General features: G+C 36.7%; 1 pseudogene; it reads left to right on the top strand.

The window, feature by feature from the left end:
• The window catches only part of LOC110154794 (oxysterol-binding protein-related protein 1-like), a 29,262-nt pseudogene that overhangs the window by 13,116 nt on the left and 3,193 nt on the right, over positions 1–12,953 (top strand).

Raw genomic sequence — 12,953 nt, 5'->3', positions numbered from 1 at the left:
AACCCGCTCAACATGAATCTGGTGTTTTCATTTCACTATTTTGTCCGAAAATAAATTATTTTCCTAAAATGTTACTCGACTCCAAATTCGCCCTTATAACTACCAGCATCATGAGCATCATTTGACTGGAGATGAGGGCTATAGGTGAAGTCATGCTCACTTAGTCCACTTTTTATACTCTATGTTAAATTTTTTTTTTTTTTTTTTATCATTTAGTCCTTTAATACTCTCACTTTTTATTACTAAGATTGTCAAGTATTTTTTAGCTATTGTCTGGTCAGATATTATGAACACCATGACATCAAATTTGTGTGTAATTTGCAAAGAGTGCAGGTGACAAACATCATATCAGCACTAATGAGCTGCCTAAAAGGACAAGTTTGGCTAATGGTTTATATCTGAGTCCATTTGGTTATTTGATCCTCCTCCTGCGTGAGAATCATGTTGCCACCAGGCCATTTGAGAAGGCAGCATCAAGGCAGCTGTCCTCCATTACACAAAAACATGCTCCGATCCATCTCTCCTCTCTCCTCTGACTTTACCTCATTTGACAAGCATGCATACAACCAAGAATAGTAGTGACTAATTTACACTCAAAATAACATACTCAAAAACTACTCATGTGGAAAAAAAAACTGCTGCTAAAAGTAATTGTATTATAGCCATCAATCACTTCTAATGCTTACAATTACAATACTGTAATTACTACTACTACTACTACTATTACTGACAACTACTTGCTACTATTACAGCAAGTATGTGTCAGAAAGTTAAGGTTTTTCTGTTACCAATTTTTTTGTTTATGATAACAGGGAAAATTACTTGTTAAAAGTATTGCGAGAACTACTACAATAGAATATGATTATATAAATTGGATATGGATCAGAAAAAGGTTTGGTCAGTGTAATTATCTGTCATGGTCACTGCAATGTGCTGAATATTCAGTTTTACTTAGGGGAGAAGTATTATTTAAGCAAAGACTGGTGCATTCAGTTGTATAATTGATATGGTGACAATAATTGAAGAGTTAATTTGCTAAAACAAAAGTGCCATTTTAAATAGTTCAGAGCTTGTCATTAACTTTGTGAGTGTTCTCAAATTCCAATTCTCTTTTAGTGCAATTTAAATTATTCCACCCCTTCTTAATCAAACCCACATAAGAGATATCTTGGTTGCTAAACTACCTTGTAATTGTTTTGCTCCTATGATAACCCAAAGAAAAATATTATAATAACTTTAGAGGCTGCAAAAGTTCAGTCAGTTGAGACCTTCACTCACTAAACCAAATGTTGGTGTGTACAAAACCCACTCCCACCAGTGCATATGTTGTTATTGTATCCTTGGGCAAGTTCCTCTACCCTGCTGTGTAAGACTCTGAGTGGAGTGAAAATGGAAAACATAAATGGAGGTGGATGTGGCTGTATCCACAAACATGCCCAAATGTGCTACATAAATGATCAAATTGTTCTTTACCATAATAATATCAGCACAGTTAAGCTGAAGGTGTGCTAATGCCTTTGTCTTTGTTATAGTTTATCAAAGCTGTTTCTAGTGCCTTTAGATGTTTATATTACAGTTTGGTCACTATACTAGTAACTGGTCAGTTACAAATAGGATTCTTTATTTTACATCAGATTTTACAGACAAAGTAAAAAAGTTTTTAGACATTAGACAAACTTTATTGACTTTTAATGCTAACAGTAGGGATCTTGTATTTTTGAGCATGGCGTGTATACTTTGTCACCCCTGTCAGGAAATGTGTTCTCTGCATTTGACCCAGTCCTTCACTTCAAGAGAAATTATCAACTGCACTACTTCACCCAGGACCTATTTCTAGTTCTTGAGCCTGGATAATAAGGCTTTACCATAATAATATCAGCTTAGTGAAGTTAAAGGTGCCCTATGTAACTTTTCTGTGAAACATCAACACCTACTTGGCATTAAACTTATCTATTTCCAAACAAGCGGCTGGCACCACAAGAAACTAAATATCATAGGCATGTTTTCAAGGTTGGTTGAGGAAAAAAAAAAAAAAAACACCTGTAATTAAATAAATGCTGGAGAATGTAACACTCCAGGCAATGTATGGAGACAAACATGTGGTTTACCCTCCACCAAAAAAGTAACATAGTGCATCTATAGTATGAGTATATTAGATAATTATTTATTCAATCCAGGTAGCTATAGTAGACAGTAGCATTCTTCTACCTTTGGATAATTGAACAGGATTAGAGTTATGCATGTTTTATACTGTCATGTAATACAATACAATACACACCAAAATTTTTCTTCTTTTGAGAGATAAAAAAAACTTCTCAGCATGATTTCACATGTATGCAACTTTACCAATGGTGATAAACAAAATTATGTACTGTATCTCCATAACAAATGATCTCTTCCTTGTCGTATTTGTCTTTTGTCCTTGTGTGTTGACATGAGCTCAGGTGCGCACTCTGAAATTGGAGCAGGAGTTGGAGAAGAATAAGATCCTGTCCGAGGCGCTGCAGACTCTGGCCACGGAGCATCATGAACTAGAGCAGTCGGTGGTCAAAGGATCTTCACCGCGCAGTGCTCTGAGCGAGGATGAGTTTCACGACGCTGTGTCAGGTGAGTCGCCAAACGTGGGGGAAATTTGGGGGGAAAATGAAAAGATTACAGAGATTTTGGTCACATGATTTTGATCATTCACCCGTAGGACCCTGGGAGTCTCTTGGCAGGGGGTAAATGTGACTGGTATGTTGGATGTTTGGGGGGAGTACTTTTGGATGAATGACAAAAGTGCATGTTGTGTGGCACTTGGACTGGACTGCACTAATGATGATTGATGGGCTAAAAGTTTGTGCTTTTGTGTGACTTTAGAAGTATACCATACATTTATAACTGAGCGAGTATTTCTTTGTTATAGCTTAACAATGCTTTCTAGTGTCTAGGTGATGTTGATATTAGAGTTGTTTTTTATACTAGGAACTGATTAGTTAGAAGTAGGATTCTTTACTAGATTTTGTTGAAAGCATTTTGGAATATTTTTGAGCATGGCATGTATACGTTATCATCTTCTTGAGGAAATGTGTTCTTTACATTTGACCCAGTCCTTCACTTCAGGAGCAATTTTTGATTGCAGTACTGCACCCAGGACCCATTTCCAGTTCTTGAGCCTGGATATTGATTGGTAACTGGAGGGTTAACTTGCTGACCATGCTTGGGTTGATGTGGAGACCCTATTTGAATACCTTCAAGCTAGCCACATAATCCACATTGCCTTTACCACTCAACTTTATGATACACAAGTTTCTTAACAAACAACACTGTGATTATAATTATGTTCATTTGAATTATGTCCAATCTACTGATAGCACATGGTTTTACCACCTTCAAATTAGACACTCGCCAGAAGATTTTTGGTGTCTCAGAACATGACACTATTCTCACCTTTTCCTTTTGGGATCCTTTCTAAAAATATTTCCATCTCCTCACAGTCATTCACCCCTGTGTATTTTGTGTTAGATACAGAGTCGGAGCATTCCCTGAGTGGATTTGAGACCGTGGCCAGTCATTCGTCTGAGGAAGAAGACGACGAAGACTCTGTAATGTTCCATAGCAGTAGTCCGTCCACCATGTTGGATCACCATGGAGATGATGATCAGAATCAACCCAATGGGATCTCAAAGCACAGGTCAGCTCATCTCTGTGTCCCCCATGTCTTTTATAGGTCTTTTATATATTTTCATTAACACACATTGCTCAAAAAGACCCCCTTATCTATTAATTCACTGAATAGACTCTGGTACTGGTGTGTGTTTTTAAGTGGCTTGTTTTTCCTGATTAGTTTCATTTTTTCCACTTCATAATGTGAATAATTTAGCATGGCCTGCTTGGTAAAGGAAAGAGAAAGACTTGTATGAAAGGCCCGAGCTCTGTGTGGGCGCTTTTAAATATTGATAAGGTCACCGTGTAATGTAATAATCGCTCACCAATGCGGTATGATCCAGTGTTGGCTAATTGCTGAGGGCAGTTGTAGACGGCAGTTCGAAATATTGTGTTTAAAAACTCCAATCAGGCACAACATTACAATCCTGCAATCATTGTTGTTACAACCTGCTTATGAAACCTCATACACAATAAACTCTGACACCTGTTAGAGACAACATCATTACCTTTTCATGTGTATCCATCATCACACTTATGTATAGGTATTGTGTACTTTGGCATTGCCTTTGATTAATTTACATTTTTACACAAATTTAAAGGTTCTGTATTACAGATTTGACTCTTGTGAGCTTTAAGCCATGTCAGAATGTTGTTACCTCCTCAAACACATACCCGGAGTTGTGTTTTGTTTTATTCACACATATTTTAGTTATCCTTTATTATTAGTCAGTCTACAAGTTATCAGCTACCTTTTATTTAGTAGAGATTGGAAATTCCAGAGCCGAATTTATCTGATTCTATTGAAGGTGTATGAAGTTTAAAAACATCTGTTTTTTGTTTGAGATAAAAGCACAGCCTAAATATGCAGAGTTTGTGTGTTAATTGTGTGAATGAAACCATTTTGCTGGTTGAAATGTGTTGGCATCCCTTCATGCAATAAAGGACTTTTAATATATTCATTCGGAGTGCCTCAGGTTTGTATCGTGCCCACTTTTACATTTTCCAGTAAGGACAACTTTCTGTTTAAAGACTACTAGTTTAACCCTTGTAGAGCACCTGTGCTGCTTTTTTTTAATCTCTTTTATGACCCAGTGAAGCGCTCTACCTCTTTTCTTCATCTGACAACTCTAGGTACGTTTGTGATGAGGAAACAGAAAATTAGAGAACAGCATAATATGGGCCCTTTAATCAATCAGTCAATCAACCAATCAAAGCTCATAACAAAGGAAAGCGGCAACAAAACAATAACAAAACAACAAGCAAGATACCCAAATATATAAAAAGACCATCACTTCAATGTTCAGGGGCTTGGGCACATTCAAAACCACCTGAGCAAATGAGGGCTCTGAAGCAATGGGCAGTTAAAAGTCCGATAAGGACAGGGCGGGAACTAGGGAGGCCATGCAGAGCTTTAAAAACAAACTTTAAAATGTTAAAATCAATGCGGGTGCGGACTGGGAGCAAGTAAATGGAAAAGAGGATGGGAAGGTTTTGATTATTACTTCTTTTTAATATCAAGTCTAGATTTTATTATTGCAGAGTTTTATTGCTATCGGCGCTTGTATTAAGAGGTACCATGTCACGCTGTTAAGTCTAATCTTATTTTATCTCTTATTGACTTCTTAGGGATTGGCTCAATAATAGCAATAGTATGTTGGATTGATTTAAAGGGCAAGGCTGAACTTAACCTTTATCACTTTGGATAGGTACTTACCACTACAGACCTGGGACACCTCTTAAGAACTGCTCTGATCCAGTGGTCTTTTCACCACAAATTGGCCCTTTCAATTCTGTATGTGTTCCATTTTCGTACTTCTGACACATCAATTTAAAAAAAAAATGACCTGGCTAAACTATTCTGCCCACTAATAAATCACTGTATCTGAGTACTTTGACACCAGCCTTTATGATTGTTGAGTCATATGAATTCATTTATTTAATCTTAGTTTAATACTTGGCTTGGTTACTCGTACCCCAGTCCATGTTATTCCTCAGATTTATTATTTTATTGGCCCAATTTTTCACCAAATACTTTAACATTTCTACATCTTGTACTGAAGTCATGTTATATTTATTTTTGGGGTGAGTTTTGTCCACTGATCCAAAGGTTAATGGTTCGAATCTTGCTCTCAACATAAATGTAATTGGTTGAGCCGTGAGATCCACTGACCCACAGGTTGGCGGTGTGATTCCAGCTCCCACAGATAAATGCTGTTGTGTCCTTGGGCAAGACACTTAATCAAACTCGCCCTCAGTCTGGTGTATGTGTGTGTAAATCGGTGAGTGATACATTGATGTAAAGCAATATATAAAAATGTCACCTCTTGCCATTTGTTTTGAATTAACATTACTACTGCTACTCAATCCATTGTTGGTCATAATAGTAAAAACATTTCTTACCTTTGCATTTAATATCTGACTAAAGTTGCGATGTATTCTTCATTCACCCCTAACTTTAAAATGGCTCTATTGCATTACCTCTCAGTTCTCATCTTTTCCAATTTGATCATTTCTATCCCAGGCATTTTACTGCTTGTGTGACCTTTGACCTTTGTCTGTGCGAGTGAAACTTAAATGCAGCCGTAGATGGAATTTTGGGACGCTATCTTCCACCTCTGGTACTGATAGTTTCCAGGGCTTTGTTCTGATGCCACACAATCCATTTTACCCTTTTGTTGACAATTTTAGCCTGAAAAAATATCACTGTGTCTCCAGTTTTTATGTAAGTCCAGACCATTTTACTGGGTATGTTTCATAAAAAGCAGTGCAAAGTTGTTTTACCAGACACATTTTGTGAATTTGTTGACCCAAAATGCCAAATAAGTGACGATTTGTGAATAACCATAATAAAAGCCAAATTTTGCATAACTTTGCTTTTGAGGTTACTTTGTAAGTGCAGTCTTTTGGGTCTGTATTGTGGCAAGGTTGAGTTCACTTTGTAGCCACAAAAGCAGTAGTAATAAACAGCCATTTCTGTTGTTTTTGTAGTTGTAGTAATTGTAGCAGTTATTCACTTAGTGTTAAACCAATTTTTGTGTGTTTTAGGACAAGTCTTCCTGCTCCGATGTTTTCCAGAAATGACTTCAGTATCTGGAGTATCTTGAGGAACTGCATTGGAATGGTAAAGAACAATTCCCCACTGTTGGAAACTTTATGTAGCCTGTTGTTGTTTTGCCTTTTATAATCTGAAAAACATCAAGGCTCTATACCATACATGGGAGAAAATGAAAACTATGGTATTTCTCACACTGATACAACAGTTAAAGGTTGTATTTAAAAATCTATAGTTTAAAGCTGTGTTTTGAACATAACATTTTCAATGGTGTTATGCATGAAGTCTTTTGTTCTCCATGTGTAATGAAACCATGTCACCTAATTATTTTTCTCTGTGTTCACAGGAGCTTTCAAAGATTACAATGCCTGTGATTTTCAACGAACCGTTGAGTTTTCTGCAGCGCCTCACAGAGTACATGGAGCACACTTACCTTATACAACAGGCCAATGCCACACAAAACTCAATAGAGAGAATGAAGGTGAGAAAATAGGCTTTTGACAACTCTGGCTTTGTAATATTGTGCTTTAATGAACGTGCATCTGGACTAACCATGATATTAATCAGGTCTAAACCAGGTTTAAAAAAAGTCATTACAAATTTGACTAATGCCTATAGGAATCAAACTTGTTTTCATAAAACTAGATCACAAACATTGATAACCTGGTTATTATAGTTCTGGTAATATGTTGTACACTTTTGATAGTGCGTGGCTGCATTTGCTGTGTCAGCGGTGGCCTCTCAGTGGGAGCGAACAGGAAACCATTCAACCCTCTGCTGGGAGAGACCTATGAACTGGTCAGGTATGTAGAGATGCAGTAACTGCACTAATACATTACTAATGACCCAGAGGCAACATGCAAACTTAAGATGTGTCTTGTACAAGATTTGATTCTTACTGATCTTACAGATCTTACTGTCCTCAAGTCAGGTCACAGTATTGATTTTATCTAGTGGTGTAACAGTAAGGGTACAAGTATATTTGGGGCCAAAAAACAGCAATGAGGAGCTTTGTCGTTTACTTTAAGGTTAATCCATATTGACGTAACCATCTTAAATCCTCTGACTCATTGTTTTACTTGTTTTACTGTAGCTGTTGTTTTTGGCTATAGTAGAAACTCAAGTCATGGCACAATTAAATAAGGATGGTCACTTGCTGCTGCTTCGCCTCATTCAAAGGTCTTTGCATTATTTAGGCTTTTTAAAATACTTTAGTAGCCTTGGCTTGTAACATTGTATAACTATGTGTATATCGCAGTATGAATGAAATTAGATCTGAAGTTCTGCATTCTATGATTTACAAGTTTCTTGTACTGTTAATAAACAAGACCAAAATCAATACAGCATTACCACTCTAGTGTCTATTAATCAGGTTTTTATTATGTTACTAAAACAAGACTGGAGTGGCAAACTAGATACAATTTTATTGTTCTCTGTGTGTAAACTGTGTGGAAAACCCTTTTTGTTCTTGCCAAAGATGCTTACTAACAATTTCACTGATAATTACATCATGGCCATTATCGAGCTAGTTGACCCTGATAAAATATTATGTAGAGCTTCATCCTCCCCAAAAAGCTGTGTGTTTATGAGCGGGTGTCGTGTAAAGTAAACTCTCGGAGCGTGTAGTCATTTGAGCAGTGCTCTGATGTAGTGCCTCTGGGGTCAGGTGACTGCAGTTCAGATCAATGTTAGTCCACCTGTTTGAACGCAGCTCTGCCAATACCCAAAACATGAGCTCCTCTCAAGGTCATTTTAGTTTTCTTTTTTTTTTTAGCAGTTCTATAACACAACACTCACTAGTAAATACACACAGTTATGCCTACATTTAATAATACTCCAGTCAAATTATTCTTTTCTTTAACAAACAAACAACTTTTTTTCTTGATTAATATTTACTCTGTTAGGTCCATAAAAAATAATTTTTAAAAAATGCATATTTATTTGTACATTTACAGTACATTACAAGGATTCGGGTGCTGTTTGGGTTTCTTCCATTAATGAATACTGACATATTGCTGGAAATAAATATATACATTCCAGGAACCTTGAAAATAACATATACAATGTTACTAGGTGTACCTTTGTGAAGTGCTGTATTTTAGAAGACCACTTTGAACCAAAGCAGCATGCACATCGAGGCACTTTCTGTTGGTCTCTATCTTCCTTGCTGGCCTATTTTCAAATGGCCACCATATTTTTGACCTTTTCTGACATAGCCCCATAATTACTGGCTAGATATGAGATTTTTCAGAGTAGCTGCCGGCCCAGGTTTTATTCTGTGATGTAGTGTGGACGGACCAAAACATGGACACATTTTGGCTGTGTGGGCGCCTCTGAGATCTGTAGCAGGAAAAATAACAGCTTTGTGGAGTCACCACACAACACACGCCTTATTAGGATGAACCACAGAACATTATGTCTTTGAGTTAAAAAACTTATAAACACTCAACACTATTTGCCAAAACTCCTTTTCGTACTTGTTATATAATGTCCGAGTACTTGCAATAAAATACAGACTAAGGCTCATGCAAAAAATAGTTGTTTGTGGTGATGACCAAAATCTTAACAGCCGACACAGGAGGATACTTTTTGGGTGTGCAACTAAAGTTGTAAAATTATTAAAAGTACACTATCTTATGACTTCACAGAGAAGCTATTCAAATACGCATAATTATCCTAATAATCAATCAATAATTCATGGATAATCCTATCCATGAATTTCAAAATGATGAAAAATTGAAAAGATTGTTGCCATAGTGCATGGAAAAAAAGTTTTTTTTCCTTCATATAACAGGAAGCTGAAACCCATTAATACAAATGAAATGTAAAATTCTAATTGTTGAATTATAATTTAACACTCATTCATTCAGGGAGGACCTGGGTTTCCGACTGATCTCGGAGCAGGTCAGCCACCACCCCCCCATCAGCGCCTTCCATGCTGAGGGCCTGCAGCAGGACTTTGTGTTTCATGGCTCCATCTACCCCAAACTCAAGTTCTGGGGCAAGAGCGTGGAGGCAGAACCAAAGGGTATCATCACACTGGAGCTACCAAAGTAAGCCATTGCTAATGAACAAAACCTTGTGTATTATAGACAAAAATTATTAAAGTGACATATAAAAATGTATGTAAAGTATTATAGATTATAATGTGACTGTTTTTCATAGGCATAATGAGTCCTACACATGGACTAATCCTACATGTTGTGTCCACAACATCATTGTAGGGCAGCTGTGGATAGAGCAATATGGAAATGTGGAGATCACCAATCACAGGTATGATGAAAAGACTGAACTATTGTGTTTGTGGAGAGTAGACTTTACTATGCAACTGATCTAATCTTGGTTAAGAGATGTTGTAAATGCACTTTGGATTGCTGGAGTGGATTTTGAAGTTTGGCATTTGAGCATCATTATCACCAGTCAAACGCATGGACACACAAACACTGTTTACTACATTCTGTGTGTGTTCATTCATACTTTTAATGCTTTTACCTTTTGAATGTTAGTGTATATCATCCATGAAATTATCCATATTCAAACATGGTCAAGAACATTGTCATCTATATAAATAAGAATTTCTAATGAATAATCAGGATCCTTTTTCAGGGGATTTGTCCAGCTCTGAATAAATGAGAACACTTTGTATCTGAGCTGAAGTGTGAGCTCAGTAGTTACTTTTCTTCAACTTTTCTTTTTCAGAACGGGTGAAAGGTGTATCCTAAATTTTAAACCCTGTGGTCTTTTTGGCAAAGAGCTGCACAAAGTGGAAGGTTATATTTTGGATAAAAGGTACAGTATGATCATTAAATTATTCACTGCTGTCTCAAATTTGAGCACCCAGAGACATCCAAGTACATTCTAGGTGCTAATGTTCTTTTATATAGCAATCAAAAAGCGACTTTTTATTGCTTTCAAGCATATTAGTGTGTTGTTTCTTCCTCAAGTTGCAGAGAACACCCTATCTGGAGGAAGCGTTAACAGTCGCTCAGAGCCATGTTGCTAACAGTTACACTAATTAGACTTCATACCCTGCTCTGTTTAGCACCATTATGAACTGACAGAGTTGCTCATTGATATATACGCCAAGGCTTAATTTGTAAATCTGAAGTTATAGAGAACTTTTGGACCGATTTCACAAACTGGTGTAACAGACCACAACAAACCTGGAACATATAAATAATGAACTTTTACATCACTAATGCAGAATTTTCCAGAATAATTCCTATAATCCCTATTGCCTAGAAATTGAAAGAAAATGAGATGTGTTTTGGCAAATATTTGACCACTAATATTTATTGTTGGATAGATACATTTGATGTTATTCTTGATTTAACTTAACTTCTTGGTTAACATTTAATGCTATGTGCGTAAGAAATGGTGAGTCACATCTGTTTCTCTGCTGTTTTAAAGCCTTTTGAGAACAAATATTAAAACAGAAAGTGGCTCATTTTGAACAGGTTATTTCAGGTCACTTTCTCATTTTCAAATTGAATCACGCAGAATGTGGCTTAACAGTTACCAGTTAATAACTCATAAACATCAAGGACAGGGCTGGTCTTTGGTGACATGCTGTTAAATGTTACAATTCTGGGAATTGTAGATAAAATTTGATTAAATCTAAAAAGATAATAAAAAAACCCAAAGACAAGCAGATGTCTCATCGTGAAATTTGTCTGGGAAAGTGTCACCCTCACAATTCACCCAAAACTAGTTTACAATACAATATGTTATATTGCTTACTGTTATCGCAATAGAATATTAACGGTGTATTGGGTGTTAAAGTTGAAGTAGTTGAAGGAGTCAGTTGATCAACCAAAGAAGTACAATGTCTGAGGTATAAAAGAATAATCATGTTGCCCTGTACCAACTTCTTGAAATGCACTGTTGCCACTCAAATTCAATTAAATTCAGAATTTTTAATGTTGGTGTCTCCAGATAATTCGATATGAAATCATCTTGATTCAATCCAAGTATTCATTTGCCAAATAGGGTTACACCAGATGCCCTGCCAGACACACTCCTTTCTAATTATGAAGCCATGGGATTTGATATTTGTATGTGGCCCATAATGCTTGGTTACACAATTATACTTCCATACTTCTGTTATCATTTGCTTTTGACAAAAACATGCCAAGTTTTGTATAAATTGGAGTTAGAAGACTCAAAATGTTCTGATAACAAACACGGCGATTAACCCTGTCACGGTTCTCTCTGATGTTGTGTGCCAAAAACTCCTTGAAATGTTGATTGTTTAATTTGTCTGAAAGCGAGTGGCGTGAAGACACAATGTACGAGTGTTTTTATGAGCTGATTATCCAGTGTTTGGGCCTGAGGCTGTGTGTCTCTGTGTGTGTGGCTTCAGCAAGAAGAAGCTCTGCTCACTCTATGGGAAGTGGACTGAGTGCATGTACGTCATCGAACCTGCTGCATTCGAAGCACACAAGAAAAATGACAAGAAAACATCTGAAGAGAAGAAGGCTAAGGTAGGGTGCTTTTGACTAGTGTCTGACTGGTGGCTTTTGCACAGTTATTAATTTTGTTGATTTCAGGGCCTGTTTTTTTTCCATTATATTTCTTATGTCACACATTGGATTAGTTCTGGTTAGCATTTATGTTGAGATTGGTTTATTTTCAATTTTAGTTCAGTTAGCCCTTGTTTAGTGTAGTCTATGTAGAGTCTGTTTTCCTCTTGTGTCCCTCATCAAACTAAACCATGCACAGTAGACTAATCCTCCAGCTTAGACCATGAGCTTGGCTGCAGTTCTGGATATAGTCCATGTCTGCACTGCAGTCGCTCTGTGTTACTGACAGGTTGCCTCAGGGGCTTCCCTTCAGGAACAACAAGATCCTTTTGTTGTTCTCTTTTAGGTCTTATAGTTATGTATAGTCAGGTAAGGTGCACTATGTAACTTCTCTGATGGAGGTCAAGTTGCAGGTAGGACCCGTGGAGAGGCAATCCGGCTCACAATAAGAATGCACATTTCTTCAAGATATTTTATCTATTTATCTATTTATTTAAAATTTTGTTATTATTTTATATTATGCTTGTTCTGGATTCAATGTTTAAGCAAAACTCTTAATAAACATTTATTTTAATAAGAAAGGGTTTAACATTACATATCTCGAAATAAGAGAAAACATTCAGATGTTGTTGAAATGTTTCAATAAATATTTAGTTTGGCCCACAATTTAGTCCCAGTTTTTAATTTTGACACTCTGTGAATTTGAGTTAGACACCCCTGCTGTAGAACAT

This window comes from Boleophthalmus pectinirostris, unplaced genomic scaffold, assembly GCF_026225935.1.
Source record: "Boleophthalmus pectinirostris isolate CB_2022bp ecotype Guang Dong unplaced genomic scaffold, ASM2622593v1 HiC_scaffold_7, whole genome shotgun sequence".
NCBI lineage: Eukaryota > Metazoa > Chordata > Actinopteri > Gobiiformes > Gobiidae > Boleophthalmus > Boleophthalmus pectinirostris.
This window is presented reverse-complemented; position numbering and strand designations above follow the sequence as displayed.